The sequence below is a fragment of the Rattus norvegicus genome, chromosome 18 (assembly GCF_036323735.1).
Source record: "Rattus norvegicus strain BN/NHsdMcwi chromosome 18, GRCr8, whole genome shotgun sequence".
NCBI classification, from domain to species: Eukaryota; Metazoa; Chordata; class Mammalia; order Rodentia; family Muridae; genus Rattus; species Rattus norvegicus.
This window is the reverse complement of record NC_086036.1, coordinates 42,463,186-42,474,480: the sequence shown is the minus strand read 5'-3', so window position 1 is coordinate 42,474,480 and position 11,295 is coordinate 42,463,186. Positions and strand designations below refer to the sequence as shown.

Genomic DNA, 11,295 nt, shown 5'->3' with positions numbered 1-11,295 from the left:
CTCAAATGGATGGCTTGTGTTCCTTCTTTCTTTTCTCCATTTTCTTCCCCCTGGCTGCAAGGATTTAGAGTTGGCCTGTCCTGGGGGTTTTCCTTGACTCTAATAAAATCATCCTCGTATCCCTGTGTTCCCTTGGAGTCCCCAGCTTCCCTCCCTCCCTCTCTCTCTTTTTCCAACCCCACCCACCTGGAAAGCCTCATTCCAAACAAAACAGGTGTCAAAAAGTACAGACCCTCATTCCTGACATTTCTCACAGCTGACCCTACCTGCCTCACCTGAAGTCACCAGCTACCCAAGCCCCTCACCCTACACAAGCCCAGTGTATGGCAGACACATGCTTTTCCTACAATCTATAAAACAACTTCCATTCCATAATCTGCCTTCAACTTTTCAGTCTTATCCCCTGAGACTGGCAAACTCTTCTGGGAGTCCATTCCCAAATAAACCTGACTTTTTACTTTTAATTTGGCTGAATCGGCTTATTTCTTCAATGGTGAAAAACGTGGCCATGAACTTCCATTTGAGTCCATTCTTAAATTACTTTATTAGTAAGACTAAGAACACCAAGAGGGCACCTCTGATTTCTTCCGAAACATGAGGCAACCACAAAGGAGTTCCCTTAAATTTTCAGTAACAATAGCATTTACCACAAAGGATGCAGTAGGTTTGGCAAACAGTAATTTAAGGATGTGGGCTATGGGGCAAAACCTCTGAGCTACATTGTTTACCCTGCCCTCGGTGTTCTAGGACTGGAACATAGCATTATTGTCATCAGAAAGACCAAGAGACTTTATCAGACAACTGATGGGGGCAGGGTCCCACAGCCAAACATTAGGCAGACCTGGGTATTGAGGAGGGACAGGAAGGAGCGAAGGAACCAGCAGTATCTGGGACATGGCCACCAAGGGACTCACGGGGGTTCACAGAGATAAGGAAGCCTGTGGGTCTCTGACCTAGGCTGTCTGCACAATGTATAAAATGTTGTGGCTGAGTAGCTAGGTCTTTCTGTGGGATTCCTGGTGGTGGGAGCAGGGGCTGGTCTCGGCTCTTTTGCTGCTTGTGAGACCCTTTTCCTCTTGCTGGGTTGCCTTTACTAGCCATGATGTGATCATCTTATTGTAGCTTGTTATGCTGTTGGTGTTTGATTGACATCTCTGGGAAGTCTGCTCTTCTCTGAGGGGAAGTGAAAGCAGAGTAAATCTGAGGGACAGGGGAGGTGGTAGGGGAAATAGACTGGAGGAAGGGGAGGGAAGGGAAACCGTGGTCTAGGTGAGAGGAGCATAAAAATAAAAACTGAAATAAGAAAAGAATGTGTACCATGGAGCAAGAGCGATGGCTCAAGGCTACCAGCACTTGTTGCTTCTGCAGAGCTTGAGTTCAGACCTCAGCAGGTCGCTCATAACCACTTGGAAGTCTAGGTCTAGTAATTCCAGTGCCCTCTTCTGGATTCCATGGGCACCTTCATAAGTGTGGGTGTGGCATGCACTCACAAAGAGAAACATAACAAAAGACTTACTGTATTCCAACAAAGACAGAGTAAGTCTTTGTTTTTTAAGAGAATACAGATTGTGCTGCAGGCTCTGAGAGCCACTGTTTCCTGATACCTTTTTTATTAGACGCTATGAGATGGTTCTAGATGAGTAGGAATTAGCAAATCTTTCATCTTTCTGAACAACAACAACAAAAGTAAAACTGATGAATCCAGGCAGTAAAACTAGGTTATTAGGAGGCATAATTAATAGTTAAAACATACACAAATACATAATCTTAGTTAAAACATGTATAAAAAATGTATAATTAAAAATAATTCTTGGGCTGGAGAGATGGCTCAGCCGTTAAAGGCTAGGCTCACAACCAAAAATAATTCTCAGTATGTTTTAACCACAAGCGTGCACAAAAAAGCAGGTGAAATGCATTAGTAAGTGGCGGGGGGGGGGGGCGCAAGCAAAACTGAGATACTACTATTTACCTAAAATCATTAAATTTACCCTTCCCTTAAAACTGAAATTTACTAATACTAAGTTTTTGTCTGCATGTGCTTCTGGGAGAAGAGTAAAGCATCTAGCAATGTCTATTGGAATGTAAATTAGGAGCCCCATTACTAACCCTCTCCAAGATATAGATGTTCCAAAGACAGAGTAGGCTGGGGACATAGCTGTTTGGGTAAAAGACACCTGGCTGAGGTGAGACTGAGAACCAGAGTTCCATCCCCCAAAACCAGTGATGTTAGGAGGAGGACCAACTCCAGCAGCCCTCCATATTCCTTCTTGGCCGCCTTAACCAAGTCTACTGCAGAGAGCGCTGCATAGTGAGATGAGGGAGATGGCTTCAGACTTACCATTCTTACAAAGAATGCTGCCGTGTTTGAGCACACGAAGCACTTTGGAAATGTCTGCGATGATTGTTGCATCAGAAGTAAACCCAGGATAGAAAGAAATCCATTAACAAGTGAAACACTAAATGCTTTCTCAAGGCGGCCACTCAGGGATACATTTGAAGACACAAAACATAGGAGATCCAATTATATCTACCGGATAAGAAATGCTTTAAGTGTCCAACAAGTGCTAATCACAAAAAACCATCGGAGAAAGGCAATTCCGAACACAAGCAAAAAGGGGACTTTTCCCGCAAGGACAAAAGCCTGAAAACTTGCTTTTTATAACCTCTTTTAGAGCCATCCAAAATAACTTGCCTATATTTACACGAGCAAAGGTCAGAATGACAAACTTAAGGTTTGCCACCAGCCTAGACAATTTCAAAAGACTTGCAGTTTTCAATCACTTTTAACCTCCTAGCAAGAGGTCAGAGCCCATTATTTCAAACCTGGCTTGAAATGGTCGCAGAAACCCACATCTACATTTTTAGCATTAATAATCTGTCTCTTTGTTTTCCTAAAGATCCTTTCGCTCAAGCAGAGTCCTGCGGAGGCTCAGTCTTTGCATAAAGCTTTGCTTTCCAGCTAAAGAGGGAGAAGGTGTCTGTAAAACAATTAGTCACTAATATCCTAAGATTGGTGGGTACTTCCTCTTCTCCCCAGGAGGTGACTTCGTCCTTTCAAATGCCTTTATTTCCAGCCTGGAACAACAAAAGTAAAAGCAGGTGTTGAGAATTCTCTTCCAGCTCATGCCCGGCTCTCATGATCCTTGCAGAGCACACAGTCTACTAAATGCAGCCTTTTTTTTTTTGGTGTTGTTGAGCGCTGTGCAGGAGAATTTGAGAAAGCTGTCTGGTGTGGACAACACAGTTCAAAAGGTGGATTGCCTCACCTTACAGCCCAGTAGAAGGGAGCATACAGGCTCCTTCACCGTGGACCAAACCTGTGAGCCTGAAGATTTCTCGTTGTAAACTGTGCGGTCTGTTTTCCCTGAGTCCTGAAAAATAAACAAAACAATAAAAATAAAAAACCCCAGCTAGCCAGCTAGAGTAGTTGGTGCGGTTTTTGTTGGCAGGGTCCACCTTTCAGGGCTCTGTGTTTGTGAAAGGGACCTAAGCACTCAGAGTTAAGGGGCAGAGACCACTCGTGTTTCAGAGAAACTTGGTTATTTAATCCTGGTAAGGGCAAACTGTAAACTTGCTTCCTGTGTGTCTCCCTGCTGACCCTGATACATATGTATCATGTGCCTCAGGGTAGATAGAATCCTTGGAGTGTTGTCCGAGGTCAAGTGGAATCCTATCAGCAAATCCTTCAGAGCTCAGTTCTTCTTCAGGAGTTGAAATTACCTTATTACTGACAGCTGTTACAAGCATGATTGCCATACAGCACAGTGATTACAAACGGATGCATTAATTATTTGCAGCCATCGATTAAATTTTCAAATAGAGCAAGGTGATTTTATGTGTGGGATCTATATAATGAAAGGAAGTGTCAGTCCCTAGAACAGATTTCTTTCACTTTTTTCTTTTTAAAGATTTATTGTTTATTTTATGTATGCGAGTGCACTGTTGCTGTCTTCAGACACACCAGAGAGGGCATCAGATCCCATTACAGATGGTTGTGAGCCACATTGTGGGTTGCTAGGAATTGAACTCAGGATCTCTGGAAGAGCAGTCAGTGCCCTTAACCACTGAGCCATCTCTCCAGCCCCAGTCATCTCTCCAGCCCCTTCGTTCAATCTGAATGCCCACTTTTCTCTTTCCTTATGGTACTTTCTGGGGAAACCACACCCCAGTATTTCAGTTCTACCCATTGCTCAGCTCTGAGCTCAGCTGCACCTGACAATTGACTTGCCTGCCTGGTCCCTGCTTGATTACATACATTTTGTCTCTTCTTTCTTGGTTTCCCTCAGGGCCTACCTTAGTCCAGTGTGAGTGACACTCAGAACATGCTGTTGATAACACGTTGTTTGTAGTCTGAGCCACCAGGCAGGTTAGCTCTTAGTCATGTGTTGTTGTTATAACTCTGATATGCATGACTGAATTATATGTTTCTTAAAGGGGAAAACCAAAGACTATATTTCCTTATTACATACTACAGTTAACACATAACCAGCAAGATGCTAAGTGGAGTGGAATGGAACCTTTTCCTTTAAAATTTATTTTATGCGTATGAATATTTGGTCTTCAAGTGTGTGTGTCTGTGTGTGTGTGTGTGTGTGTGTGTGTGTGTGTGTGTATACCTCTGTTGTCCTCAGAGGCCAGAAACAGGCTGTAAAAGAACCACAAAAAGATCAATGTAGGTCTAGGTATACTGAAATGAAATAGTGTTAGACTGTTGTTAGAAAGGAGGAAAGAATGTTACAGAAACATAACAAACCTTTCATGAAAGCAAAAATGTATCATATACATATACACATATATGTATGTATAAAAATGCAAATACTTTCTGGTCTACCATTGGAGAATGGCAATCCTAGAGTATGCAGAGCTATTCCCTTTTTCCTTTGGATGTTTCTAACTGGATTCTTCAGCACCTATGTGTGTCAATTTACAATTAAAAGCAAGCAATCAAAATATAGAAAAAAATAAAACACAACTATTTCTCTAGATGTTTTCAACAGAATTAGTTATACCATTAAAAAAAAATCCTTAAGACACAGACAATAAAAGAAGTGAAAAGATTGATTGAGGCTCTTAATAATTTAAAAATCGGTGATGTATGATAAAGGAATTTCCTGTTAATTACTGTTAGGCAGAATCAGGGACTTTTTCTGTCATTATTGACCAGATAATACTACCTGATGTCACATTAACTGATGATCTGTGCAGGGGCCTGGGGATAAAGGGAATGATTGCTACTTTATTCTGGATGGCCTCCTCTAAGCAATTCCTCTGCCTGCTTTCACTTACTTTTTCAGGAAAAAAAAAAAAATATATATACACACACACATATAGCTTTTGTTAGCATTTCATCTAGGCTCCACCCCGCAGTTACCTGGCAACAGCCAGGTGTGCCTGACTCATTATAAAAGGGGCTTCTTGCCAGCCTCTCTCTCTCTTGTGCTCTTGCTCTCTTCTGTTCTCCTCTTACTCCTGAACACTTACCCTCTTCCTCCTCTCTCCCCCTTACCCTCACCCTTACCCTCACCCTCCTCCCCTTCTCCCCGAATGCTAATGGCCTGCCTCTACTCCTCTGCTTTCTTTCTCTGCCTTTCTCTCAACTCCCCTCCCCATGCCCTGAATAAACTCTGTTCTATAGGATTCCTTCAGTGGCTGGTGCCTCAGGGGGGAAGGTATGCCTCAGCACGGGCCCTTGCCCCATCCTCACTGCACCTCCACCAAACATCTTCCTTCCTTCCTTTCTTTTTATAAAACATAACAGCTTTGATCAGAATGGATGTAGAAATAGCAATCATACTCCAAACTAAATCATATATCCTGTATCTGTCCACAAATGTGCGAAGAAAATTGTGAAACTTCTTCGGCATCTTTTGTAATTAGAAGGAGAGACTAACAATAATATAGTATTAAGATGTTAATATAGACATGGAAAGTTCAAGCCATGTCTTTCAACATGATTCATTTTTCTGGCTCAGTTGAATGACAGGTCCCCAAATACCAGTCCTGTCATTCAACAGCATTAATAGAGCTACTTGGAAATTATACCAACAAACTGCTCATTCACTGATGAAACCCACTATCTTGTAGACTAGAATTACTGGAAATGTGTACTCCAGAATAATAATTTTGAGAGCATTTTATATGCCTCATGCTTTTAAAATGAGTATAGGTCAATAGCTAAATAAACTTAAAAGATGCCAAATAAATTTTAGTTAAGAAAAATTATAAATTAAGCTGCCTGCTCTTGCAGGGAACCAGATTCAGTTCCCAGCATATAAATGGCATCTTACAACCACCTGTAACTTCAGTTCCAGGGGATCTAATCCCTTCTTCTGTCCTCTGTAGGCACCAGGACTACACATAGAACATATACATACATGCAGGTATAAAATTAAAATAAATACATAGTTTTTAAATATCTGACTTTACAGAGACATCGATATGCTAATGTGTTTTGAATATTCAAGCTGTTGCTATAGTGTGTTCATATTCCAGATTGGTTTTTCTGGGAGACCCTGTTTTGATGATAATATTAAGGGATTATTGGTCTTTTGGAACTAACTCATTGACACAGCCCCATAGGCACTGAGAATAAGTGCCCAGTCTTGAATGGGACATCTGTAACACAGCTACTTCACCTAAGGCTCAGGGAACATCGAGGAAGAGGATGTGGGAAGATCATGAGAGCCAGAGGATCAAGACAATTGCTGCAGGATAATGTCTTCTGGATGTGACATGGAGTTTGCACATAAAAGCACAACAGTATGTCTGCTAATGAAAGACCTGAAAAGATCAAACTAGTCAGCATGCTACAAGACGGGAGTAAGGTTTACAAACTAGTCAGCATGCTACAAGATGGGAGTAAGGTTTACAAACTAGTCAGCATGCTACAAGATGGGAGTAAGGTTTACAAACTAGTCAGCATGCTGCACAGATGGGAGTAAGGATTACAAACTAGTCAGCATGCTGCACAGACGGGAGTAAGGATTACAAACTAGTCAGCATGCTGCACAGACGGGAGTAAGGATTACAAACTAGTCAGCATGCTGCACAGACTGGAGTAAAGTTTACAAACTAGTCAGCATGCTGCACAGACTGGAGTAAAGTTTACAAACTAGTCAGCATGCTGCACAGACGGGAGTAAAGTTTACAACACTCCAGCCTTTGGTAGTCACGGGTGTGTACATATATACACCATTAATTAGACTCTCTCCTCTGTGTGTGTGACAAGAAGAGAATAAGAGAAAAGGTGTGTTTCAGGGTACAAGAGGAGCTGGAAGGGGGAGTGGGAGAAGGGGAAGTGATATGAATACAGTATGCATTCTCACACATGACTTTCTCTAAATGGGCAAATTATTGTTTTTTTTTTTTTAAAGAGAGGACATTTAAAATGAATGGATTGAATGAACAAATGAACGAACGAATAAAAATGTATAACTCTCCAAAACAAAACTTGGAGTGTACTTCTCACTCTTCCATTAGAGGATATAAACTATACAGAAGGCTAAATTCCAAGAGCCCAGAATGCTGTATTTACCTTGACCTTCTGCCTCAAATTTAGCCAGCTCTAATGTATCTGATATTCTCTTCTGGCTTCCACAGGTATCAGGCAGTCACATGGTGCACACACATATTCAAGCAAAACACTCATACACAGCCCTTGTGGACATTGATGATGACCAGAACACTACCCTGCCTTCTGCCTCTGCAGCTGTTGCTAGAAGCAGGAAGGATGAGTTTGCCTCAGCACCCCCAGATGCTCCTCTTTTATTCCATCCATTCAAGGTTCTCCTGAGGTTTTATGAACTGCTCCCTTGGCACCTCCTGCATCTTTTGGGGGCATGGATTCATTCCTCCTTCAATATGACATTAATCATACTAACTCCAGCTTTCGGAAGTGTCTCACGACTCCTAGCCGACTAAATCTTTCCTTCACATATGTGTATGACTTGGGGACACAGAGAGAGACATCAAGACTCCACTCAATCTTTCTTATTGCCTACAGCCTAGCCTGACTAAACATTCCCTTTTGAAATTACATATCCACAAAGACATCCAAATCTTAATGCTAGATCTAAATAAAATAACTTAATTTGCATTGCTTAAAAACCACAAATAGTAAGCCACAACTTTTTCCATGACTCGATTAGATTTTGTCAACTTTATTTAAAATTTTTTCACTTGAATAGTAGTTCCCTGGATTTATTTGGTCTCTTTGAGAATCATTTGATTGCTGTGTAAGGGATTGTTGCCATTTGGTTTCAGGACCTTTGTTTCATAGAAATGAAATGCTGTGGACCTGATTCCTTTTTGTCCCCTTCCTTCCCCTCTTCCACTTGCTTTATCAAGTTCTTAGGCTCCATGTATAACTATTATGAGATTTTCACATTCAGTATATACTAAGTCTCCATCTTTGTTGAAGATCTACAGTGTGGAATTTGCATTTAAACAAAGTTATACAAATCATTTGTCAGAAGCCACAACGATACACCCAGGGCCAAGCAAGTCAGACTTTAAAAATGTTGTGTGCATAACTGACTGTCAAAAGAGGCACCAGCACAGGCAAATGGACTATGTCAGTACACATCTAAGGAGTACTGGCAGCCAAGTTCAAGCCAGAGATACCTGGTCATGCTTCTTTTTTTGTCTCCAACACAAAATTACTTGGTCCTGCTAAATGCTATCATGTATTTCCCCAATTATAATATGAGGAAACTTAGAAATTTGTTAGTCGCCAAATATTCTGGGAAAGATAATCTAATACCTTGAAAAAACTAAGTAAATTCAATGTTTTCAGTTTGTCAAATCTCTAGTCTTGGAGACTTTCTGCATGCCTCAGTTTTCATATCTATAAGAAGGCAGTAACAATAGTGTTAGTGTATCAGAAAAGGCCCATTGAGGACTGAAGAGATTCCTCCCTGGTTAAGAGCACTGACTGCTCTTCAAGGGTTCCTGAGTTCAATCCCAGCAACCACATGGTGGTTTACAACCATTTGTAATGGGATCCAATGCCTTCTAATGTATCCAAAGACAGCAACACTGTATTTACATAAAAAAAATAAATCATCTAAAAAAATCTTTTATTAAAAAAAAGAAGGGAAGGAAAGAAGGAAGAAAGGAAGGAAGAAGGAAGGAAGGAAGGAAAGAAGGAAGGAAGGAAAGAAGGGAGGAAGGAAGGAAGGAAGGAAGGAAGGAAGGAAGGAAGGAAGGAAGGAAGGAAGGAAGAAAATGCCAATCAAAAGAAAATACCTGGTGAAGAAACAGAACCTCTGGGGCTTGATAGGAGATCTAGCATTCCAACTGGGTCTAGGAAGTTGGGTTCAACTTAAGCCAGTCTAAAGAGGTCAGAAGAATGACTAGACCTTTGATGATTCTGTAAATTTTCATCCCAGAATTAACCACACATGAGGTGCCTGTGAGTCACCATGAGATTCTATGAGGTCTGCATACTTTTCTATGACCTGAGTCAAAAAGATACTACTTTTCCTTTTTCTTTTTGTGCCTCTGTCTTTCAGATGTTGCTGGGAATCTCCGTAAGCATTTTCTGCTACTTTGGCCTTCCTTATTCTTCCTCTAAAGCTCCCCTCTCTACCATGTGGCTGCGTGTCACTGCCATGTGTCTGCCTCAGGCCATCTTACCCTGCTGGCTCCTTCTGGTCTCTCCTCCACACTCCTCCACACTCCTCCACACCCCTCCACACCCCTCCACACCCCTCTACACCCCTCCACACCCCTCCACACTCCTTCACACTCCTCCACACCCCTCCACACCCCTCCACACTCCTCCACACCCCTCCACACCCCTCCACACCCCTCCACACCCCTCTACACCCCTCCACACCCCTCCACACTCCGCCACACCCCTCCACACCCCTCCACACTCCTCCACACTCCTCCACACCCCTCCATACCCCTCCACACTCATTCCACACTCCTCCACACTCATTCCACACTCCTCCACACCCCTCCACACTCCTCCACACTCCTCCACACTCCTCCACACCCCTCCACACCCCTCCACACCCCTCCACACTCCCCCACACCCCTCCACACCCCTCCACACTCCTCCACACCCCTCCACACCCCTTCACACCCCTCCACACCCCTCCACACCCCTCCACACCCCTCCACACCCCTCCACACCCCTCCACACCCCTCCACACCCCTTCACACCCCTCCACACCCCTCCACACCCCTCCACACCCCTCCACACTCCTTCACACTCCTTCACACCCCTCCACACCCCTCCACACCCCTCCACACTCCTCCACACCCCTCCACACCCCTCCACACCCCTCCACACTCCTCCACACCCCTCCACACTCCTTCACACTCCTCCACACCCCTCCACACTCCTCCACACTCCTCCACACCCCTCCACACTCCTCCACACCCCTCCACACCCCTCCACACTCCGCCACACCCCTCCACACTCCTCCACACTCCTCCACACTCCTTCACACTCCTCCACACCCCTCCACACTCCTCCACACCCCTCCACACTCCTCCACACCCCTCCACACCCCTCCACACCCCTCCACACCCCTCCACACTCCTCCACACTCCTTCACACTCCTCCACACCCCTCCACACTCACACTTCTTCACACTCCTCCACACCCCTCCACACCCCTCCACACCCCTCCACACTCCTTCACACCCCTCCACACCCCTCCACACCCCTCCACACCCCTCCACACTCCTCCACACTCCTCCACACTCCTTCACACCCCTCCACACCCCTCCACACCCCTCCACACCCCTCCACACCCCTCCACACCCCTCCACACCCCTCCACACCCCTTCACACCCCTCCACACCCCTCCACACCCCTCCACACCCCTCCACACCCCTCCACACTCCTTCACACTCCTTCACACCCCTCCACACCCCTCCACACCCCTCCACACTCCTCCACACCCCTCCACACCCCTCCACACCCCTCCACACTCCTCCACACCCCTCCACACTCCTTCACACTCCTCCACACCCCTCCACACTCCTCCACACTCCTCCACACCCCTCCACACTCCTCCACACCCCTCCACACCCCTCCACACTCCGCCACACCCCTCCACACTCCTCCACACTCCTCCACACTCCTTCACACTCCTCCACACCCCTCCACACTCCTCCACACCCCTCCACACTCCTCCACACTCCTCCACACCCCTCCACACCCCTCCACACCCCTCCACACTCCTCCACACTCCTTCACACTCCTCCACACCCCTCCACACTCACACTTCTTCACACTCCTCCACACCCCTCCACACCCCTCCACACCCCTCCACACTCC

At 44.8% G+C, this 11,295-nt stretch overlaps 1 long non-coding RNA gene across 6 annotated transcripts in view; it reads right to left on the bottom strand.

Moving 5' to 3' along the window:
* Positions 1-239: 239 nt before the first annotated feature.
* Positions 240-11,295, bottom strand: part of LOC108348786 (uncharacterized) — a 46,806-nt gene continuing 35,750 nt past the window's right edge. For 4 of the 6 annotated variants that reach the window (XR_010059703.1, XR_010059704.1, XR_010059702.1 and 1 more), the window contains one exon: positions 240-3,371. This is a non-coding gene — a long non-coding RNA (uncharacterized LOC108348786). The remainder of the gene's footprint in view (positions 3,372-11,295) is intronic. The other 2 variants (XR_010059705.1, XR_005496362.2) reach the window with 1 other exon arrangement.